The following is a 26,085-nucleotide window of genomic DNA, read 5'->3' on the forward strand; positions in this document are numbered from 1 at the left end:
CATCCCTTCAAAGGGTGTCCCGTCTCACATATTATTATGAAGTTCTTTCATTGGAACGTGGGGGTATATAGTATCTTGGAATATTTGCAATAAGTGGGAAAATTGTTTGAGAATTTTGGGTAAATATTTTTCACTCCCAGATATACAATGAAGTTAACTCTTGTGTTGACAAGCTAGCAAACTATGGTCATTTGATTGCATCTTCCACATGATGAGGTATTTGTTCCTCCTTTCATGAAAGAGGAGTTCTTGAGGGATAAGTTAAGTCTCATTTGTTATAGATTATCATAGTTTTTATTTCTTACCTTTTTTTTCCGGGTAAAGTACCAGTCTTTTCAAGATGAAACTCTAATAAAGGTGCAAACAATATTGACTTGATATTTAGGCTTGACACGCTAAAATTGCTTAGGACAGGGGTGAGACTTGATACTACACCGTGGTTATAATTGCTTTTGATGAAATTTTTTCCCATACAATATATAGCATAAATGTTGAATATGACCACGTCGACCACAATAATGACATCCCAAATGGGGTTTGTTGAAAATAAACCTAAATGAGGCGTTATGTAGGTAATAATATATGGTAGATTGCTGAGACATTATACGAGATTATTAATTCTTTGTGTTTTGATTGACATTAAGTTTGGTAAAACTAACTTATGGGAACATGTTGGACAAGATGTTCCATTCACTTCAACTGAAGAAGATGTCAAGAAAGATGTCCTATGCAGGTTTCATTCGACATCGCGTCAATTATGGTACAGCTGGATCTGTTGAAGTTGGTTGATGTACAGGTGCAGAATATTTTGGAATATTATGCAATCCTATGTGGCGCTTGATCTAAGGGATAAGAGATTGTCTCTGTTTTCAAGATATTTGATTAGTTACTAAATATGGAGAATATTTAGGAATATAATATTTGAAGCCCTATCTTCATGGAGAAGATTTTGGAATATTTTCTTGAGTGCCCTGGAGCGGTTTGAAGCCTAAATCTAGATAAGAAGATTGTTATAAATTTCAAGCATTAAACCTATTATTTTGTGTGAACTTACATTGTTATTTGTGTTAGGGTTTGTGCACTCTTGTCTATTATGAGTCACTCTAATATCACATTGATAGAAGAGTTTGGTGTTTCCATCGAGTTGTAAGTTCTGTGTTCATCCATAAACTGTTAAGCATTGGATGAATGTATTTTAGAAGTGTCTTCTAATATTTGTAATTGTTTTGAGGGAGATTTCAGGTGGGCCTCATACCTAGGTGAGTCTTAGGTAGAATTTAGTACGGATAGTGATTAAGTGAGAAGTCAGTAAACTGGAGGTTATTTACGTGTGAACCAGAGGTTGTTTGCATAGTACTTTGAATTGATACTATCATAGTGACTTATCCCTGGCTTGGTAGCCCCTAGAGTAGGTATTGTTGATACCGAACTAGGTGAATAATTACTTGTGTTCTTTAAAGTTTCTGCTCTTCACTTTTATACCATGTCATTCGGCACTGCACTTTAGGACATCTGTAATCTAAACGCCAGAATTTTAGAGATATATTGGTTTCCACTTTCTGGGTAGGAGGAACAAACAAGGTCTTCGGGGGTGGATGTTCTGCCGGTATATCAAAGTCTCTTCATGTTCTTTAGGGTGGATATTTTGCATGTACGGTGCACTTAAGTGGAATATATAACATTGTAAGGTACGACACACTTAAGTGGAATACAATACACTATAAGGTACGATGCACTTAAGTGAGGTTTCTCATCTTGCTACTCACAAAAGCAGTTCTATAAGGAGAACCTTTGTGCTGATATTTTCTCACTTAATGAAATTTGGTTTGTGAAACCCTTGTCATATTTTCTCCCCCCTCTCTCTCTCTCTCTATCTCTCTCTCTCTCTCTCTCCATTAGTAGAAGTGAATACTAAGATTGAGTCACTCTGTTCGTGTTGAATGAGTAAAGTTGTTGTTGTTTAACACTCATGATTGTTCTTCTGATTCTACACCTATAGTTAATCACCACAAGAGGTAACCGATCTCTCACTGATCGTGCTCATTTGTAAGGATCGTCCTTAATATTTTTTTTTGTTTTCCACTCCATTTTATATCACTTTTCCTTCATGACTCGCTTTCTTCATCAGACTCATCATTTGAAAAGGTGGAATTGTAACTCTTTCCTTATTTTTCTCACAAAATTAGGACATTCAACTTTAATATGCCTAAATCCTTCACATTCACGACATTTGATTCCTTTGGATCTGTTAGGATAGCTAGATTTTTGTCTTTCACCATCTCTTCCTCGACGGTGAAAATTTCCACTTTTTGGAGTTTGTTGTTGATTGTCTTTAACATTTGAGGAGACATTGTTTTCAAAAAAAAAAAATCAAGTTTTCTTATATCCTTGCTAAAACTATTTGCAAGCATAAAAATACATTCAGTAATATTTTCTTCAGTGACGTTGGATATCTGGTCTCCATGATCAATAGTATTGGCTTTAAATGCAGTCTCAAAAGTGAGGAGGGAGCCAAATAATTCATCAACTTTCATGTCAAACCTCTTTGACAGAGAACTCATAATATTTCTCATCGGCTTCTCTTCTGATATATTTTCATTGAGAGCAAAGGAGTTATTGGCAATGTCATGGTGACAAACATTGAACTCAATAATAGTTTACCCCTCAAGCATCTTCAAGTTTTCAAATTTCTTAGCGAGGAGTTGAAGCCTTGACATCCGAACTTTAGAATTTTCTTCATGAGCCACTTTAAGAGTTTTGTAACACCATCCTAAACCCCGCGGCAATTTAAATAAATTTATTCAGAGTACATGTGTCATACCCCAAAATTTGCCCACATTATTTCTCTTATTCAAGCCTCAAGTCCATAGGCAAAAGCTCATAAACACACTCTCCTATACAAGGCTCTAAAACTAGGGTTTGGCTCATTCAAAGGAAAGATCAAAAATCAACAAATCAAAAGGTTTCTAAATTAGGGTTTTGTATAGGAAAAGTCAACTGAACTTTGACCAGCCATGACTCTCACATGGAACATCAGAAATTTTCCATATAAAGCTCATTTTGAAGGAAATTTGATTCTCTACAAAATTGTGTCTCACATGCCAAGTCTAAAAATGCTTCATTTGAGAGATATGGACCAAAACATTATAGGTCCTTTTCAAAAGTCAACAAAAAGACACTTTTCTCAAAAAGGATATATAAGGAGCATGGAAAATCATTTTGATATGAGACCAAAGACACTGGTTAGAGGACTCTCTAAGGCTTCTAAAAAGTCCTAGAATACGTCTATACCTCAAAAATTGAGAGAGATAGGTCTTGTCGAAGTTGGACTATTTTGGAGGGAAAATGTGAAGAAACTGGAATATTTTTGCAAATGGGCCCAATGTTTTGTGATCCAAACTTGTTCCTCAAAGCACTAAGACTCTCCAAACCCAATCCTAAAATTATTTGATTTTTATTCTATTTTTATTGAACTTTTATTCATTTAAAATATAATTTCAATCAAATAATTAAGAGAAAATATAAGAGATGTGATTTATTTTATTTTCAATCAATTTTAAACCACCCAAATGTCATATTCTTTTATTCAAATTTGTTTTAATGGAAATTGAAAAAAAAAAGATTATATTTTTGCCAAGTTTAGAAGGTTTTGAAATCATATGCCAATCATGAGATTCACAAGGATTTGCTTCAGAATTAGTGACCTAATTCAGTACACTATAAGTATGTAAGATACTCAATTGGAAAAGGGGATTTTTGATAAGGTTTTGCAGCCCTGTAGTAGTCGTACCAAGCTCAAAGGTTCACGAAAAAATCAAACTCAGGTTTCAAATTCTGAAGCGATTCAGGCCAAATAAAGCATTCCAATACATTCAGTGACCTTCGCTGATTGATTCCAGATCCTCACGAGTCCTTCATACGTACGAAATCGTGGAACACAACCACAATCTGGACACTTCGGTTTCAATTTCAATTTCATACATTCATGCATTTTTAATTGAGTTTGATTATATAATATTGCTTGTAATGATGTTTCGAAGCTATCTGGTTCGTTTGATTGAGTTTTGAATGCAGGAATGTCACGATGCCATGGTTAGGGTTCGTATTCCTCAAAAAAGGGGATTTCGGTTCAACACGATTTCAGGACAAATTGTTGGATCCATTGGATTCGTGAGAGGCTTTAAGACCGATCTGGACCGAAATTTTGTGTTAATTGGTGTCGATCTGCAGGTTATGAGGGAGAAAGCATACGGCAACGGCGAAAAACCGTGGGCGATCTCTGTGCATGCACGAAGAAGATGAAGCCAAGGCGCGCCAGTTCTGGTTTTTTGAATTTTAATGTTTTCTTATATTATAATTATGGATGATTTCATTAACAGCGAATAGACTATGGCTCAGCTGGCGAGAGAAATAGGCGCGTGACCCAGCAGGAGGGAGTTCGATCCCCAGGTAAGCCATATAATTTTTATAAACTATGTTTTGTAATTTGCCAGTAGATCCTGCGCTTCTACTTTGTACAGGTACACCATACCCCTCAGAGATCCACCATCAGATCCCAATCAAAGCTAATCCAACGTCTCTGGCAGCGAGGGTGCATCATGGTTCACTAGAGGCGTGCAGCACTCGATCCTTACGCTAAGTTTCTATTTTTTTTTTTAATTGCATAATTCCTTTTATATATTTATATTTATATATATGTTTTATTATTTGTTTTTTTACTAATAAAAACTATATATCTTCTAAAAAACCTTCTCTATATAAATAATAATATTTATTTCTTAATATATCTATTGTCATTTATTTAATTAGGTTTATTTACTTAAATATTTTCAATAATTCGTATTTATTTTATTTTAACTCATAAAAATCATAAAAAATGTTTTTATTTGATTTTATTTTCTTGCCTCCGATTTAATTAATTAGGTTGCAAAACCAATAATTAATTAAATCGATTTTGCTACTTAATTCAATTTACGCCCGAATCAGGGTTTATACAGGTCATGCCTACACTAAAAGAAAACATTTTTTTTTGTGTATTCTTTTCAGGGCAATCTTCAGATGCTTTCAGATTACGCGCCACTTCAAAACCCAAAGCTAAGTATTCGGTTTTTTAAATTCAAAGTCTATTTTGATTTTAGGGTCTGCCCTTATAGTTCTGAACTATGCATACATTCACTGTCTTCTTCTTTTGCCTTGCCTCTTTTCAGGGTTAACCTAAAGGCATCCTCCGACTACCAACCATATCAGATCAAATGCGAAGCTAAGTATCTATTTTTTTTCTTTATTTATTTATTTAGCCTTACAATATTTATCCTTTATTTTAGGTTTAGTTATTTTGCCTTCGAACCAGTAATGCACTCACCCTCTTCTGTTTATTCTTCCTTTTCAATTTTCAGGGTTTGATGACCGCCGAAGCTACGAGTTTGGTAACCCTAAAACCCTAACCTTGATATTTTTTCTTTGTTTATTATTACTTATGTCAAACCCTATTAAGGGATCCGCTGGTTACAATTTCCCTCCCCCATATCTGTTTTGATTATATTATTTAAATGCGTGGTTAGTAATCCTAGGGAGTGCAACCTTTGAACTGAACATAGAATCACTAAATTTACAAGATAATATATTTGAATATAATCACATGATTGGTGCACACACGCACACTTTTGGGTAACCTCTCTGTTGCCTGTTGCCTTTGTGTTTTTGCAGAATAAGCCACGTCCCTCGAATTCGAAGATACCTCGGCCATGCTGCCTCAAATACTAAAGGTCATACGACCCTAAATGATGCTGCCTTCGATACGCAATATGACCTCGACCCTCGGAAGTTGCCTACGGAAAAAGGCTGAGGTATCTTCTGGTTGCCTAACAAAAATGGCTTATTCTGATCCTTGCCTTAGACTACCTGCCCCTCTATGGCATGGGACAGTCTTATGGCAAAGGATGCTTCGATGACCCTTCAACCTCCAAACGAAAGGCTTCCTGCCCTTTTATGGCAAGGATAGACTCTTTCATTCTGAAAGGCTAAAAAGAGACCTATCATCTGAGTTTAAGGTAATTGCCCCTAATTGCCTTGCAATGCTCAAACTTTCATTATATTCTTTCTCATAATTTTTCAAAAGGGCAACGCTCATTTACGAGCTAAAGTCCCTATCTCTTTCATCTACATTTTCTAAACAAACGAGCAAGCAAAGCAATTAAGAGCCCATGGAAAACCATGGATGCAAAGGGTGCCTTACACCTTCCCTTTGCATAAATTACCCCCCGAACTTAGATATCTTAAAAGGTTTTTTTCTGTTTCTTTTAGCCTTTCCGAATTTGTTTGGATAAAATAAAAGTCGGTGGCGACTCTTGCTTACCGCGACATTCCGATTAATAAAAAGTCAGTTCACCGTATTACAACATGAAATAAGGGTGCCACAATTCGAAATAATTTAAAACATCATTCAGTCATGTCATGCATTCACTGAGGCAATTCTCATTAATTAAAAACAATTCATGTCAACACAGCGGAAATAATTCAACAGATTAAGTTTAACATTTTCAAACTAATCCTTTAACATCAAAACATAACTAGAGTTATCAAAACTTAAACTTTAAACATCGCGTCCCCAGTGTTACAACTATCAGAGCATGACACCTGACGCTAACCAAACAACTGACTCATGAGCTAATCCTCACCGAGTCGAATAGCCGCTATCCTTAATCTGAAAATGACAACATGTAAGGGTGAGTCTTCATCATAATTAACAAATGTTATAAGGCTATAAGGCAATAACACATCATAGTTGTATAATTCACCCAATTGTTTCATAAACAGACATTCAGACAAGTTTCATCATCACAAAACAGTCAACCAAACATCATCAATATTTATAACACTGGAATACATCCAATCATGTTATAAAAGTCATGCATATGAATGCAACTGACACTATGCATGTGGTACCAACATCATCAAATCGGAATAACCCATGACCGATCCAACATCATCAAGATACGGCCCTGCCGGCACAGATTCCACACAATGGGAATCATGCCCTTCACTGATTCAACACACCCTTATGGATACATTATCATCAATGAACATGAATGAATGCAAACATACATGAACATACTTATACCATCGTCAAGTCTAATGAGTAACATCATCAAATACTCATTTCATCATAATCATCATCATCATCAAGCATGTTTATAAATATATATGCATCATTCAATCACAATCACATCATTAATCATCACATAGATTATTTAATAAGGTTCGTTTAGCTCAAAACGGCACACGAAACGGACCAACGGTTCAAAAGTTATGCATTTTACAAAATTCTGCATTTTTCAAAAACCTTCAGTGGTAATCGGTTACCCAAAGGCCAGTAACCGGTTACCCTGACTCACGAACCACATCCCCCTGTTTTTTGTATGGGTAATCGGTTACCCTGCTTTCAGTAACCGATTACCGACTCCCAGAAAGCAATATTTCCCCTTTTTCACTACAGTAATCGGTTACCCTGCTCCCAGTAACCGGTTACTGCGTACCTGCAACCCCCAAATTCTGCAGAAAACAACATTCCAACCATTCCAAACTCATTCAAATCACACCAACTCGAATAATAGGAATTGAAATGCACACATACCACGAAATACACATCACAACACATCAATTACACATCAAACAAAGCCATGATCACACAACATCATAGATTTCATACACAAGATCAATTACCATACAAATAGATTCAATCCCTAAACCTATCATATGACTCAATTGACCCGAATCCTACATCTATTCAATATTATTAACCCCTAACCCGATAATAGATGATAATCAGACAAGTCCCCCCTTACCTTAGCCAAATCCTTGGATGGGTCTTATTCCTCTTTGGTTCTCTTTCACGTTCTTCAGCTCCTCTTCTCACAACTTCTTGTTTTTCACGTTCTAACTCTTTCTCCTCTTGTTTTTCCTTATTTTATGAAAATATAAAATTAGAAATGGGCTCCCTCACTCTTACACCCCCATATTACTAATCCCACCATAAGGCCCAACAACTTAACATTTTATATTTCTTTTCACATAATTCCAATAAAATGCTAATTCAATTTAATTAATTTAAAATTAAATTAAACTAATTAAATTAGAAATTTTGGGATGTTACAACTCTCCCCCACTAAAAGAGTTTTCGTCCTCGAAAACATACCTCAAGCAAAGAGTTCCGGATAGGAATCTTTCATCTGGCTTTCCAACTCCCAAGTGACATTCCCCTCAGCCGGTCCTCCCCAAGCTACTCTGACTAAAGCTATTTCCTTGCCACGCAACTGTTTCAGCTTCCGGTCCTCAATCCTCACAGGTAAAGTTTCAACGGTCAAGTTATCTTTCACCTGTACATCATCTACCTGAATCACATGGGATGGATCCGCAACGTACTTCCTCAACTGCGATACATGAAATACGTCATGCAAGTTTGCAAGCATCGGTGGTAAAGCAATACGACAAGCTACTTCTCCCACTTTTTCGGAAACTTGGAATGGTCCAATAAAACGCGGAGTCAACTTCTTCGACTTCAATGCCCGACCAATTCCTGTCATAGGAGTAACTCTCATAAACACATGGTCTCCCTCTTGAAACTCAAGTGTTTTCCTCCTCTTGTCATGATAACTCTTCTGACGAATCTGAGACGCTTTCATCTTCTCTTGAATCATCTTAATCTTCTTCGTAGTCTGTTGTACAATTTCTGGTCCAATCACAGCACTCTCACCGGATTCATACCAACATAAAGGCGTCCTACACCTCTGACCATACAAAGCTTCAAACGGAGCCATACCGATACTCGAATGAAAACTGTTGTTGTAGGTAAACTCAATCAAAGGAAGATAACTATCCCAAGTACCTCCTTTTTATAGCACACAAGCACGTAACAAATCTTCTAACGACTGAATCGTCCTCTCGGTCTGTCCATCTGTCTGCGGATGATAAGCAGACTCAATCTCAGCTTAGTACCCAAAGCCTTCTGCAAACCTTCCCAGAACTTCGACGTAAATCTCGGATCTCTGTCTGACACGATACTCGAAGGAATACCATGTAGACTAACTATCTTCTCAATATACAATTGAGCCAGCTTTTCCATTGGGTAATCCATCCTCACTGGTATGAAATGTGCAGACTTCGTCAACCTGTCCACAACAACCCAGATGGCTTCACAATTCTTAACGGTCCTCGGCAACCCAGAAACAAAATCCATTGATATGCTATCCCACTTCCACTCAGGAATAAACATCGGTTGCATGAATCCATATGGCTTCTGATGTTCAACCTTTGACTTCTGACACGTCAAACAAGAGAATACAAATTCAGCAATTTCCTTCTTCATTCCAGGCCACCAAAACAGCTTTTTCAAATCATGATACATCTTGGTAGCACCATGGTGAATACTTAATCCACTACGGTGTCATTCTTCTAGAATACTCTTCCGGAGTTCAGCAAGATCAGGAACACAAACTCTGTCTCCAAACCTCAATATACCATTCTCGTCAACTCTGAATTCACCTCCTTTACCTTGATTAATCAAAGTCAACTTATCGATTAACTCAACATCAGCTTTCTGACCCTCTCTGATCTCTTCAAGAATACCACTGGTCAGCTTCAACATACCCAATTTAATACTAGTAGTAGTACCTTCGCATAACAAACTCAAATCTCGAAATTGTTCAATTAAATCCAATTCTCTAACCATTAGCATAGACATATGCAAAGTTTTCCTGCTCAATGCATCAGCAACTACGTTTGCCTTACCAGGATGGTAATTCAAACCAAAGTCATAGTCCTTCAAGAATTCTAACCACCTCCTCTATCTCATATTCAGCTCTTTCTGGTCAAAGAGATACTTCAGACTCTGTGGTCACTGAACACCTCGACCCTCGAACCGTACAAATAATGTCGCCACAACTTCAAGACAAAAACCACAGCTGCCAGCTCTAAATCATGAGTCGAATAGTTCCTTTCATGCACTTTGAGTTGTCTCAAAGCATATGCGACCACTTGTTGATTCTGCATCAGTACACCACCTAAACCCATTAGCGAGGCATCGCAATAAACAACAAAGGATTCTGCCGGATTCGGCAAAATTAAGATAGGAGCACTCATCAGTCTCTTCTTCAACTCTTGGAATCCCTCTTCGTATTTTGCATCCCAAATAAAGGTCTGACCCTTCCTGGTCAATTTAGTTAACGGCAACGCTAATTTTGAAAAGCCTTCTATAAACTTTCTGTAGTAACCTGCAAGACCAAGAAAACTAAGAATTTCCGACACTGATTTCGGAGCTTCCCACCGAGATACAGCTTCTATCTTTGTAGGATCAACAGCAATACCATTCTTAGAAATCACATGTCCAAGAAAACTAACCTCATTCAACCAAAATTCACACTTTGACAATTTTGCGAAAAGTTTCTTCTCCTTCAATAAGTCTAACACAGTTCTGAGGTGCTCCGCATGCTCTTCTTCGTTCTTGGAGTATATCAAAATATCGTCTATAAATACTACCACAAATTTATCAAGATAAGGATGGAAAATCCTATTCATATACTCCATAAAAACACCAGGTGCATTCGTAACTCCAAATGGCATCACCGAATATTCGTAATGCCCATACCTTGTTCTAAACGCCGTCTTCTGAATGTCATCTTCCTTCACTCGAATTTGGTGATATCCAGACCTCAGATCAATTTTACTAAATACGCAAGCTCCAACCAACTGATCCATCAAGTCATCAATCCTCGGCAATGGATACCGATTCTTGATAGTAACCTTGTTTAATTGTCGGTAATCTACACATAGCCTCATAGAACCCTCTTTCTTCTTTACCAACAATACCGGTGCACCCCACGGAGAGACACTCGGACGAATGAATTTCTTCTCAAGCAACTCCTCTAATTGTTTCTTCAATTCGGCCAACTCTGATGGTGACATACGATATGGTGCCATCGACACTGGACTAGTTCCCGGAATCAATTCAATATTAAACTCTACTTCTCTTTCCGGTGGTAAGTCATTCACATCTTCAGGGAAAACTTCCGGAAATTCACATACTACTGGTAATTCAGTACGCACTACCTTATCTTTCAGGTCCATCATTGCGAACAACATGAACACTGCCGCACCGTCCTTAATGGCTTCTTTCACTTGTCTAGCCGTCATGTCTAGATCATCAGCATTAACAGCTTCGAGAAAGATTACCGTCTTCGTAAAGTAGTTAATATGAACACGGTTGAATTCCAACCAGTTCATTCCCAGGATGACATCGAGTTGTTTCAATGGAAGACACACTAAGTCCATTCCAAATTCTCTACCAAAAACATCAACAGGACAATTCAAACAAGCAGATGAAGTAGTTATTGAACCCGACGCAGGAGTGTCAATAGCCATGCTTCCATTTATTTCAGATATTTCTAAATTCAACCTTTTAGCGCAATCCAAGGAAATAAAAGAATGAGTTGCTCCAGTATCTATAATTGCAACTAAAGGTGTGCCATGAATGAAACACGTACCTTTAATTAGTCTATCCTCTGGAGTAGTCTCTGTCCCAGACAAGGAAAAAACTTTTCCTCCAACTTGATTCTTCTTCGGTTTAGGACACTGTGGGCTAATGTGGCCCTCTTCACCATAATTGTAACAAGTCACAGTCTTATTCTTACAATCAGCGGCAACATGACCCACCTCTTCACACTTGAAGCACTTCTTCTGGTTCAGCTTGCACTCATTCCTACGGTGCCCGACCTCACCACAGGTATAGCACCTGACAAAAGCACTGGAGTCTCCTCCACTAGGCCTCTTCCAACCACCAGTCTTTGGATTACATCTACCATACGGTTTTCCTTTTTCCATAGGCTTCTTACCCTTCCTGTCAACTAACTCGCGAGAGTGAGATGACTTCAGCTTAAGGTTATCTTCTTCAAAGATCCTGCTACAATCTACCAAATCAACAAATCTCCGAATTCTCTGGTACCTGATTCCCTGCTTAATCTCATCACGGAGACCGTTCTCAAATTTGATGCACTTTGAGAATTCACTAGCTTCATCGTTGTTGTAGTGAACGTAGTACTTCGCCAACTCAACGAACTTCGAAGCGTATTCTGGCACTGTCATATTACCTTGAACCAACTCCAGAAATTCAATTTCCTTTCGGTCTCGCACGTCCTCAGGAAAGTACCTTCTCAAAAACTCTCTCTTGAACACAGGCCAAGAAATACCCACATTATCAGCCTCCAGTTCAGCTCTGGTCGCCATCCACCAGTCATCAGCTTCTTCGGATAACATATGCGTACCATACCTCACCTTCAGATTTTCAGCACAGTCAATGACTCTGAAAATCCGTTCGATCTCTTTCATCCACTTCTGAGCACCTTCAGGATCATGCGTACCTTTGAACAACGGAGGATTGTTCCTCTGAAAATTCCCCAGTTGCCTGTCAGCACCGATCCCTGCTCCTCCAGCATTTCCTCCCAGTACACCAGCAATCATGCTCAGAGCCTCAGCGATAGCATCATCGTTTCTTCCTCCTCTTCCAGCCATTGTTCTGCTTAAATCACAAACAATTTAATCAGAACAAAAGTATCGACAAGTCAGTTAGTACGAGTTGTATACACAGGAAAGACTGACACTAAGACTCTGGTCACAACGACCGACTATGCTCTGATACCACTATTGTAACACCCTCCTAAACCCCGCGGAAATTTAAATAAATTTATTCAGAGTACATGAAATAAGGGTGCCACAATTTGAAATAATTTAAAACATCATTCAGTCATGTCATGCATTCACTGAGGCAATTCTCATTAATTAAAAACAATTCATGTCAACACAGCGGAAATAATTCAACAGATTAAGTTTAACATTTTCAAACTAATCCTTCAACATCAAAACATAACTAGAGTTATCAAAACTTAAACTTTAAACATCGCGTCCCCAGTGTTACAACTATCAGAGCATGACACCTAACGCTAACCAAACAACTGACTCATGAGCTAATCCTCACCGAGTCGAATAGCCGCTGTGGACCTCCGATTTTTTTAATACCGGGCCATACCTCTGTTCTGTAGAGATACGTGAACTGACTCTTTTTTATCGCTTAATGCTTTCGCATTTTTGAAAATTCACAGAGTCGCCACCGACCTTTTATTTTATCCAATTAAGGAAAGGTTTATAAAAGAAACAGAAAAAAGACCTTTAAGAAATTCTGGGTAAGGGGGTAGGTTATACAAAGGGAAGGTGTTAGCACCCTTTGTATCCATGGTTATCCATGGGCTCTTAAGTTTGCTTAGCTCACTTGTTTTTCGATCACTTTTCAATTGCTCTGAAATTGCTCATATGTGGTTTCAAATACCTTTGTAATTTGAATTTTGTAATGATCCGTGTGTGGATGTATACAAAATGCTTGTTTATCTTTCGAAAGATGTTTTGAAAAGAACGTTAACTTTGTAATAACCCGTGTTTGGATGTATACAAAGTATTGTCTTTTTGAAAGTTTTGAAAAATCAACAGTGTATGAGAATTTTGTTTGTTTTGATTTGAGCAAGCAAACTAGGAGGTCTACCCTGAGTTGTAAGGTCTTTATCCTGTTTCCTTTAAAAATCTATCCTTTCACCGGATATAAAAGCAAGGTTCGATTTTGTACTCGAAACAGTAGAATTTTGACTTTGATTTTGAAAAGAATGAGAAGGGATTACCTTAAGAGGTGCAAGTGTGATTGTGTTTGGATTCAGATATTTATCTTTGAAGTTAGTGATCTAACGGTTCAATTTTATCTTTGACATACACGCAGTTTATATGTGTGCTGGAAATTAAAATGCGGAAACGTAAAGTGCGGAAAGTAAATCTACGCTATTACATCGATTGTGCAGGAAATGTAAACTAGCCTATTTACATGAATTTGACATCCTATACATTTATCTAGGAATTTAAATTGCAAGAAAAATAAAAGGCATGTTTTTTGGATTTTTTATGATTGATTTTAATTATAATTAATGCATAATTAATTAAATTAAAATGAAGAAAAAGATGAAAATAAATTTAAACCTAGAAATTAAGTTCAAAATATGTACAAAATATTTGTTGATTAATTTTAAAACAAAACTAATTTTTTTGGAATTTTTTGAAATTGATTGGAAATTGATTTAAGTTAATTAAAACATAATTATGCAAATAATTATATAAATAATTAAAACTTAAAAAGAAAATTATTCAAAATATGTACAAAATTAGCTTATAATATATAAACAATATTTTATATAAAGAACAATTTTTTTATGATTTTTTTGATTGGTTAGAATAATTAAAAAGCAAATATATAAATATATACTAATTAATTATGCAAAATATTGAAATTATGAAGAAAAATAAAATATTTTTATTTCAGAAAATAATATATTATTTTAGAAGTCTAAAAATATTTTTTGTGTATTTTTTGGATTTTTAAAACTATTTTTAATTAATTTTGTAAAGAAATTAAAATAAAATAGAAAATAAAAATAGAAAATAAAAGGATACTGATCCTGTGTGGTGGTTTATGAGGGAGCATGATAAGCTGTGTAATCTGGTGCGTTAGATGAAGAATTGATGGAAATCTATGGCCCAGATGCGTGGGCACATGGTATACATGCGTGGGAGTGATCACGTGGGATCACAAAGACTTTCAACAAGTCTGTTGGGCCCCACCATGCACATGTGGCTAGCGAGACTTGCTGACCAGCGAATGGGAAGCGCCAGAAATGCCACGCGTGCTGGTCAATGTTTCCAACTCACTATTCATCTTCTTCAACCTCTTACCTATGGATTTAGCTGCGGATTTAGCTGCAGCATTACCTGCGGATTTTGTTTCAAATTTCCATGCTTCTGAAAACCTACAAAAACAACCATGAGCAAAAACAAAAGGGACCCAGATCGACTTAAAATCACCTCCTGAACACGATGGTGGTGTTAGTTTGGCTATTTGAGCGCTGTAGCTATGGATTCGAAGAGATTAAAGTTTGAACATGCATGAACATTCATCAATGGTATTAAGCAATATTCACGTGGAAACCAACATGTTAAAGCCCAGACCTGCCTTATAGGACCTCATTAACTTATTAGAATGATTAGTTTATATTGAGGTTAATTAAATATATGAAAACGAAAGTTGATCATGTATGAATATGAACAACACTTATGCATGTGATACGACTCTCATGGGGTCACACAAAGAGTTTATTCTTACTTTATATGATCTTAGAAGATGATTGGAATGATTGTTTGGTATTGATATTGATTGGAATATGGAAATTGAAAATTACAAAGTATATGGAATTTTTGAGAGATTTGATGAGTTTTCTTGCTATACTCTTGCTATATTTCGTGGGTCTTCTTGTTGTTGATGTATTCCACTTCTTTTATAGGCCAAGGGCTGCTTGGAAGTGAAGCTAAGAGCATTGATTGCTTTGTTGAAAGTTTGATTTTTAAATATTAAAATTCTTTGAAAACTTGACCAAGTTTTGCTCTCCTTCAATGCACTTGCCTTGTACTTCATTTGGCTGCAGAAAAATGGAGATTCTTTGATGAGTCATGCTTGAATTGTAAGCTACCATTTATCCATGCATTTTCCTTTTAATTTTAATCTTAAAATAAGATAAAATCATGCAAAAAATGGATAAAAAAGGTATGGGCTTAGTCTTGGTCGTGGGAGGCCCATAACATCATGGAAATGATGTTTGAATGCTGAAAACTTGGCCCCATTTGGAAAAAATACATTTTTGAGCAATGTTGATTTCATGTATTTTCCCAAAATTTAACCAACTTCAACAAGGTGTAAATCCTTCAATTTTTGTCATATGAAGGAGATCTTGCACTTTTTGGAAACCTCAAAGAGTCCTCTAACCAATGCCTTTGGTCTCATGTCAAAATGATTTTTGAAGCTCCTTGTGTGTCCTTTTGAAAAAAGTGTCTTTTTGTTGACTTTGAAAATGACCTGTAATGTCTTTGATCATATTTTTCAAATGGTGAATCCAATGACCATGGGATCAATGGCATTTGAAAGATAATTGAATTTCCTTCAAAACAAGCTTTGGTTTGAATTTTTTGGATGAAGGATGAGAGAGTTATGATCAGTCAAAGTTGAGTTGACTTTTCAGGCAAAAACCCTAATTTTGAATCTTAGGGTTTTGTTGATTTTTGATCTTTCCTTGATGAATTATGATCATCCAATGATCAAATGATGAATCCTTTGACAAAATATGGACTTTGACAAAAAATTTCATTTTTGACTGTCTGTTGACTTTTTTGGTCAAACGGGTCGTCTGTTGACTGTTTGAGCTGCTGACGGTGCGTCTGAGTGAATTGAAGTTTGAAAATTTGTATGATGGTACTTTGAGATATATGGATGTGTATGAAATCCATTTGAGCTCTCAAAAACTTGTTGCTCCTGTAAAAACAAGAAAAACCCTGATTAGGGACTGTTTGTGTAGGAGACAGTTAAGCGTACCTGATTTTTGTGCAGTGTTGAGTCTCTGCTAATCGCGTGATATTCAGAGGACTTCTAGAACAAAAATCTTGGAATTTTGAATTGTGAAAGATTGATTTGATTGATGGTACAAAACACTGAGAATTGTACTGCCAGCAGTTTGGCTGTCAACTGACTGTTCAGGTATTGATGTAGCAGTTAGAGTGAAAAATCAACAGTCAAAGTTAATTTTATTTTTTGTTGTTTTTGTTTTTTGTTTTATGTGAAAAATGAAAGTTTATTTACATGACTTGTTAAAAAAACATAGACATAATAAATAACTAATATTTACGGTATGCGGGCAAAATTACCGATAATAACCCTGAAAATCATTTAATGCACATAAATAGGAATATTTGACTGGCAGAAAACACACAAAATATTATCTTAGTAATTAAGCAATATTATGACAAATAGTACAACATTTAATACTGACAGTACAAATATCACATACTATATTGAACAGTACGACGAATAAACGGTACATTTAAGAAATAAGAAATACGGCAAATTTTAAAAATGACGATTAATGACCCATGCTATGAACAATAACATGTAGATGATTGGGAGTGCAACCATTGCAGGTCCACACTCTTCAGGACTATGCAGGCAGAAGAAAGTCATGATCACCGTAGCAATGGTGATGACTGTAAGAAACAGTGTCTCTATCCACTTTGCCATTCTTGTCAGGGAAGAAGAGAAAATAGATATGAGATAGGAATTTGAAAGATGAGTTGGAATTTGATGTGAGATTTTATGGAAGAAAATGAGAGATATTTATAGAATGGAAAGAAGGAAAGAGACGTTGGGGAATGATGTGATTCCGTACAAAAGGAAAATTCGAGTGGAAGTAAGATTTGAAAGAAAGTGTATGATAGTGTTGGAAAAAAGAGAGATTTGATTTTTGAAAAAGAGATTTGAAAAGATTTTTCCAAATAATGGAATATAGTACAAAAATTAGTGGGAAACAAAAGATAATAATAATCTACTTGTTACCAGTACAGTCTGAGTTTCCTGATTCTGCGCCTGCAAAAAGATTTAACTCTGTACCAATTGCGTCAGTACTATTTATCTGTAAATAAATAAATAGCATGTGTGAAGTAATAAACAGTATTTGGCGTTTGCGTAAGAATAAATTCAACTGCAAGCCAAATTACTGTATAAGAAAAATTCTAAAAACTAAGTATTTCATATGTCAGGATATTTGTTGAAATAAAAATCCATGATTATATGAGACTCTTAATTTTCAGATTGGAGTTTTCTTGAAAAATATGTGGGCAAATTTTGGGGTATAACAGCCGCTATCCTTAATTTGAAAATGACAACATGTAAGGGTGAGTCTTCATCATAATTAACAAATGTTATAAGGCTATAAGGCAATAACACATCATAGCTGTATAGTTCACCCAATTGTTTCATAAACAGACATTCAGACAAGTTTCATCATCACAAAACAGTCAACCAAACATCATCAATATTTATAACACTGGAATACATCCAATCATGTTATAAAAGTCATGCATATGAATGCAACTGACACTATGCATGTGGTACCAACATCATCAAATCGGAATAACCCATGACCGATCCAACATCATCAAGATACGGCCCTGCCGGCAAAGATTCCACACAATGGGAATCATGCCCTTCACTGATCCAACACACCCTTATGGATACATTATCATCAATGAACATGAATGAATGCAAACATACATGAACATACTTATACCATCGTCAAGTCTAATGAGTAACATCATCAAATACTCATTTCATCATAATCATCATCATCATCATCAAGCATGTTTATATATATATATGCATCATTCAATCACAATCACATCACTAATCATCACATAGATTATTTAATAAGGTTCGTTTAGCTCAAAACGGCACACGAAACGGACCAACGGTTCAAAAGTTATGCATTTTACAAAATTCTACATTTTTCAAAAACCTTCAGTGGTAATCAGTTACCCAAAGGCCAGTAACCGGTTACCCTGACTCATGAACCACATCCCCCTGTTTTTTGTATGGGTAATCGGTTACCCTGCTTTCAATAACCGATTACCGACTCCCAGAAAGCAATATCTCCCCTTTTTCACTGCAGTAATCGGTTACCCTGCTCCCAGTAACCGGTTACTGCGTACCTGCAACCCCAAATTCTGCAGAAAACAGCATTCCAACCATTCCAAACTCATTCAAATCACACCAACTCGAATAATAGGAATTGAAATGCACACATACCACGAAATACACATCACAACACATCAATTACACATCAAACAAAGCCATGATCACACAACATCATAGATTTCATACACAAGATCAATTATCATACAAATAGATTTAATCCCTAAACCTATCATATGACTCAATTGACCCGAATCCTACATCTATTCAATATTATTAACCCCTAACCCGATAATAGATGATAATCAGACAAGTCCCCCCTTACCTTAGCCAAATCCTTGGATGGGTCTTCTTCCTCTTTGGTTCTCTTTCACGTTCTTCAGCTCCTCTTTGGTTCTCTTGCCACCTGGTAAATGTGTTGATGGCCTGTTCATCAGAATGAATCCATTGATTATATCTTGATGAAGGATTTGAAAGTCTTTGTGCTGACTGTTTCGGAACCGTCCAAGGTTACCGCTTTAAGTCTTGGAAGATAATCGTTACAGAACTTGTCCAAAGTTTTTCTGATTTAGATTTTGGAAGTTGATCATTGTGGAACCGTCTGAGGTATCGCTTTAGATCTGCAATGTTAAATCGTTCTGGAACCGTCTGAGGTATCGCTTTAGATCTGAAATGTTAGATCGTTTTGGAACCGTCTGAGGTATCGCTTTAGATCTTTGATGCTAGATCGTTTTGGAACCGTCTGAGGTATCGCTTTAGATCTTTGATGCTAGATCGTTCTGGAACCGTCTGAGGTATCAACTTTAGATCTGCAATGTTTGTTTTTGAGTTGGTAAGTGATCAGAATGAATCTTCGGCTTGATTATATCTGAGAGAACTGTTCATGGAATTCAGGTGACCACTGCATGTGATTGAGAACGTCTTTGTTGAAGATATCCGTCTACCTGAAAAATCAAGTTAGCAATATGCAATGTTTATGATGCATGTAAATGTGAGATATTCCCGGAGAAATATGCATGTTATGTTGTGTATGAATATGCGTATGAAAATGCGCATGATGCATGATGTATGATGTATGAATGTGAATATGAATGTGTGACGTATGAATGTGAATATGTGATGTATGAATGTGATGTATGAATACGATGCGTGTCAAATTTCTAGTTGGAAAAATAAATTCCCACTAGTCATCTGGACATGAATGCATTGTGATCGTTGATGATCTTTTGTCTTGTTTGAGTACCCTTGGCTGGGGAAATCCTTTGAGAACCCTGGTATTCTGTTGAAGGATCTTTGAATATCTCTTGGGAATGAAAGGTAGCTGGAAGTTCTGATGCCCTTTCAAATAGGAATGAGGAAGATGCATAATCCTCCGATGCACTATCTGACCAAGTTCGGGTGCGGGGATCACACCTTCTGAAGATAGTAATCTGGAACAACCCTGCTGGGGGATAAGACTTCTTTTGAAGAGAAAATCTTTTTGAGGAATTTGCTGAGAAATGCGTTTCTCTTGGGGATTTTCTTCTGATGGGATGATGTCCAGATAATTGGGACATTTCCTGAATGTTATTCCTGTTTTTCCTGGTAAACATCAATCATATTCAAATGCACATGTTCATTCAAAATTATCATTGGGACGCTTACGTATTTAAAACAGAAAAAGTGAAAATAGTGATTTTTGAGCCTAAGCTGCATTGATTTTTGAAAAAGAGCCATGATAGGCTGGTTAGCACAGGGAGACAACAATCCTAGAAGTAGGAAATTGTCAGAAAGTTTTTGGAAAATATTTATGAAGATAAATAGCTATGTGAAAACGATCCAGTCAAGTTTCAACTCTGCTATTGCCAATCTGTCTTCGAGCATCTCATTCCTCACTTGTTGGAAGAAAGTGATTAGACTGATCGGTGTCTTTGAGGTGTTGAATCTTGATGGTGAGTAGGCAGCTGAACGGAACACAGTTGTATGCTTCATTCCCTAACTTTTGCCTAGGCTGCCCTTTCAGGTTTTCAGCCTACCGGGATAGTATTTGTTTAGTCTCTAATTTTTGCCTGGACCGCCCTTTCGGGTTTTCAATCCACCGAGACGCTCATTTTTGCCTAAGTTGCCCTTTCAGGTTTTCAACTTATCGAGCTGTTTTTTTCTTTTTAAGAGAAGTATCTTTTGACTATGTCAGCATTCACAGGGTGTGGGAAATCCTCACCATCCATGGTGGTAAGCAACATGGCGCCGCCGGAGAATATTTTCTTGATTATGAATGGTCCCTCATAGGTGGGAGTCCATTTGCCTCTGGGATCACCTTGTGGTAAGATGATGCGTTTGACAACCAAGCCACCAGTTTGGTATGCTTGACTTTTGACTTTTTTGTTGAAGGCTTTGATCATACACTTTTGGTATAGCTGACCATGGCAAATAGCTGCGAGCCTTTTCTCATCAATCAAGTTTATCTGGTCCAACCGTGTTTGAATCCAATCGTCTTCGTCTAGATTGGCTTCTTTCATAATCCTTAGGGAAGGAATCTGAATTTCAATTGGAAGAACTGCCTCCATACCATAGACTAAGGAAAATGGAGTTGCCCCTGTTGAAGTACGCGCAGATGTGCGATAACCATGAAGAGCAAAAGGCAACATCTCATGCCAGTCTTTGTAGGTTACTGTCATTTTTTGTATGATTTTCTTGATATTCTTGTTGGCAGCTTCCACCGCGCCGTTCATCTTTGGTCGATATGGAGAAGAATTATGATGTTTGATCTTGAACTGTGTGCAAAGTTCAGTAATCATTCTGTTGTTTAGATTTGTGCCATTGTCCGTGATAATCCGTTCAGGGATGCCGTACCGACAAATGATATTGTATTTGATGAACCGGGCCACCACATTTTTGGTGACAGAAGCAAATGAAGCTGCTTCTACCCACTTTGTGAAGTAGTCAATAGCGACCAGGATAAAGCGATGTCCGTTGGAGGCAGTAGGTTTGATTTCTCCAATCATATCAATACCCCACATTGCAAAAGGCCAAGGAGCCGTCAGGACGCTTAATGGAACTGGAGGTACATGTACTTTGTCAGCGTATATCTGGCATTTGTGACATGTTCGAGAGTGATGATGGCAGTCTGTTTCCATGGTAGACCAGTAATAACCTGCTCTCAGGATCTTTTTAGCCATTGTATGTCCACTGGAATGAGTACCGAAGGTACCATTGTGTATTTCTTCCATGATCTGTTCTGCTTCCTTCTTGTTTACACAGCGAAGTAAAGTTGAGTCATGGTTGCGTTTGTATAGGGTTCCATTGCTTAGGAAGAATTTGGCAGCAAACTTCCTTAGAAATTTTCTGTCATTAATGGATGCCCCTTCAGGGTACTCCTGAGCTTCGAGATATCTTTTTACTTCATGGAACCATGGTTTTTCCTCGGTTCCTTCGGTATTGATCTCATTGCAATAGGATGGTTCATCTTGCCTGTAGATGGTGATCATAGGCGCCTCGTTGTCCCACCTGACTTTGAACATGGATGACATGGTAGCTAAAGCATCAGCTAGTTGATTTTCCTCGCGTGGGATGTGTTCGAATGTGATTTCTTCGAAGTAAGGAATCAAACTCAGCACATATTCTTTGTAAGGAATTAGATTCGGGTGCTTTGTGTCCCATTCCCCTTTGACTTGGTAGATTACCAAGGCCGAGTCTCCGTAGACTTCCAGGAATTTGATTCTTAGATCGATTGCAGCTTTAAGACCCAGAATACATGCTTCGTATTCGGCTATATTGTTAGTGCAATTGAAGCATAATCTGGCAGTGAACGGTGTGTAACCTCCTGCGGGGGAAATGATCACAGCTCCGATGCCATTGCCAAGTGCATTAGAAGCTCCGTCAAAAACCATAGTCCACCGGGATCCTGGCTCGGATCCTTCTTCTGGTCCTGGTTGTTTGTAGTCATTGACTAGCATAATGTCTTCGTCTGGGAAGTCAAAGTTCAATGCTTGATAATCATCCACTGCTTGATGAGCCAGATGATCAGCTACCACACTTCCTTTGATTGCTTTTTGTGAAGTGTATTGAATGTCATATTCTGTTAAGATCATTTGCCATCTCGCTATTCTTCCAGAGAGAGCAGGTTTTTCGAACACGTATTTGATGGGATCCATCTTGGAGATTAGGAAAGTGGTGTGATTTAGCATGTACTGTCTTAGTCGGCGAGCCGCCCAAGCTAAGGCACAACAAGTTTTTTTGAGTAGTGAGTATCTTGTTTCACAATCGGTAAACTTTTTGCTAAGATAGTAGATTGCGTGCTCCTTTCGGCCGGATTCGTCATGTTGTCCTAGTACACACCCCATTGAGTCTTCTAACACAGTTAGGTACATTATCAGAGGTCTGCCTTCCACAGGTGGCAACAAGATTGGAGGTTTTTGGAGATATTCTTTGATTTTGTCAAAGGCTAACTGGCATTTGTCATTCCACCTTTCCACTTGATCTTTCTTCAACAGTTTGAAGATCGGCACACAAGTAGTAGTCATGTGGGCAATAAATCGGGCGATGTAATTCAGACGTCCCAAGAATCCTCTGACTTGTTTCTCGGTACGAGGTATAGGCATTTCTTGAATGGCTTTAACCTTGGCGGGATCAACCTCAATACCTTTGCTGCTGACGATGAAACCTAAGAGTTTGCCGGATCTTACTCCAAAGGTACACTTATTTGGGTTCAGTCGCAACTTGTATTTCTTGAGTCTGTCAAACAACTTGTGTAAATGACCCAAATGTTCTTCCTCGGTGTTGGATTTTGCAATCATGTCATCGACATACACCTCTATTTCTTGATGAATCATATCATGAAATAACGCTACCATTGCACGTTGATAGGTTGCTCCTGCGTTTTTCAGACCAAAGGGCATTACTTTGTAACAAAAGGTTCCCTAGGGTGTTGTGAAGGTTGTGTTAGAACAAGATTTGTTCTTATCAATTATCTTAGTTTTGATGATAACAATAATATGAATTTTGCTTAAGATAATATGGTACTCTAATCCAATGCAATTTCCCTTTCAGGAAATATATATAAAGAGTACGCATAATTCAGCGCTCAGAAGTTGTGTCTCAAATGGTTCAGCATGCAACATCAGAACATGGTCTGGCAAGACATCAGAAGATGGTCGAAGCAGAATCAGAACATGGGTCTATGGAAGCATCAGAAGAACATGAGATCAGAAGCACTGAAGATCAGAAGATGGTATCACGCAACAGAAGCACTTCAAGATCAGAAGATCAGAAGATGCTATGCACCAAGCTGTTTTGACTCTGATGATATTCAAACGTCGTATTCACAAACATCAGATCAGAAGGAAGTACAGGTGGCAGTCTACGCTGACTGACAAAAGGAACGTTAAAGCTACTAAAGGCAACGTCAGTAGACACAGCGTGAACAAGGCTCGAGGTAGTTGACAAAAGCGTATAACATTAAATGCAATGCTGTACGGAACACGCAAAGCATTAAATGCACTCAACGGTCATCTTCTCAACGCCTATAAATATGAAGTTCTGATGAGAAGCAAGGTTACCAATTCTTAACAACTCTGAACGAAAATAAACTTGCTGAAACGCTGTTCAAATCTAAACTCAGAATCTTCATCTTCATCAAAGCTCACTACATTGCTGTTGTAATATTTTAGTGAGATTAAGCTTAAACGATAAGAGAAATATCACAGTTTGTGATTATAGCTTTTAAGAAGCATTTGTAAACTCTTGAATAGATTACATTAAATTGTAAGGAACTAGAGTGATCGTGTGATCAGTATACTCTAGGAAGTCTTAGCAGTTGGCTGAGCAGTTTGTAACTAGAGTGATCGTGTTGATCAGAATACTCTAGGGAAGTCTTAGGAGTGAACTAAGCCTAGAGTGATCAGGTTGATCAGTAGACTCTAGAAAAGTCTTAGAAGTTGTCTAAGCAGTGTTCCTGGAGTGATCAAGTTGTGATCTGTATACTCTGGAAGACTTAGTCATGGACTAAGTGGAAAACCATTGTAATCCGTGCGATTAGTGGATTAAATCCTCAGGTTGAGGTAAATCATCTCTGCGGGGGTGGACTGGAGTAGCTTCGTTAACAGCGAACCAGGATAAAAATAATTGTGCAATTTATTTTTATCGTCCAAGATTTAAAGTCACACTTATTCAATCCCCCCCTTTCTAAGTGTTTTTCTATCCTTCAATTGGTATCAGAGCGCCGGTTCTAAGGTGCAAGCACTTAACCGTGTTTAGAAAAGATTCAGGAAGAGAAAAACGCTTCATTTAAAAGATGGCTGGTGAAACTCCGACAAATCCACCTGCATCTACATCTGGCTCTGCTGAGCAATACAACGGTAACAATGGTTATACAAGACCGCCGGTATTTGATGGTGAAAACTTTGAATACTGGAAAGATAAACTGGAAAGTTACTTTCTTGGTCTAGATGGTGATCTATGGGATCTTCTGATGGATGGTTACAAACATCCAGTAAATGCCAGAGGCGTAAAGCTGTCAAGGCAAGAAATGAATGATGATCAGAAGAAGCTTTTCAGGAATCATCATAAATGCAGAACTGTTTTGCTGAATGCTATCTCTCATGCTGAGTATGAGAAGATATCTAACAGGGAAACGGCCTATGACATATATGAGTCCTTGAAAATGACTCATGAAGGAAATGCTCAAGTCAAGGAGACTAAAGCTCTAGCCTTAATCCAGAAGTATGAAGCCTTCAAGATGGAGGATGATGAAGACATTGAAAAGATGTTTTCAAGATTTCAAACTCTGACTGCTGGATTGAGAGTTCTTGACAAAGGATACACCAAGGCTGATCATGTAAAGAAGATCATCAGAAGCTTACCCAGAAGATGGGGTCCGATGGTGACTGCATTCAAGATTGCGAAGAATCTGAATGAAGTTTCTCTGGAAGAGCTTATCAGTGCCTTGAGAAGCCATGAGATTGAGCTGGACGCAAATGAGCCTCAAAAGAAAGGTAAGTCTATTGCATTAAAATCAAATATCAAGAAATGCACTAACGCTTTTCAGGCTAGAGAAGAAGATCCTGAAGAATCAGAATCTGAAGAAGAAGATGAACTGTCCTTGATCTCCAGAAGACTAAATCAACTCTGGAAGACCAAGCAAAGGAAGTTCAGAGGCTTCAGAAGTTCAAAGAAGTTTGAACGTGGAGAATCTTCTGATGAAAGAAGATCTGACAAGAAGAAGGTCATGTGCTATGAATGCAATGAGCCAGGACACTTCAGGAATGAATGTCCAAATCTTCAGAAGGAGAATCCCAAGAAGAAGTTTCATAAGAAGAAAGGTCTTATGGCAACCTGGGATGAGTCAGAAGATGATTCAGAAGATGAGCAGGCCAACTGTGCGCTGATGGCGTCAGAAGATGACGGATCAGAATCTACATCAGAATCAGATTCTGAAGAGGTATTTTCTGAACTTACTA

The sequence above is a fragment of the Vicia villosa genome, linkage group LG3 (genome assembly GCF_029867415.1).
Source record: "Vicia villosa cultivar HV-30 ecotype Madison, WI linkage group LG3, Vvil1.0, whole genome shotgun sequence".
Lineage (NCBI taxonomy): Eukaryota > Viridiplantae > Streptophyta > Magnoliopsida > Fabales > Fabaceae > Vicia > Vicia villosa.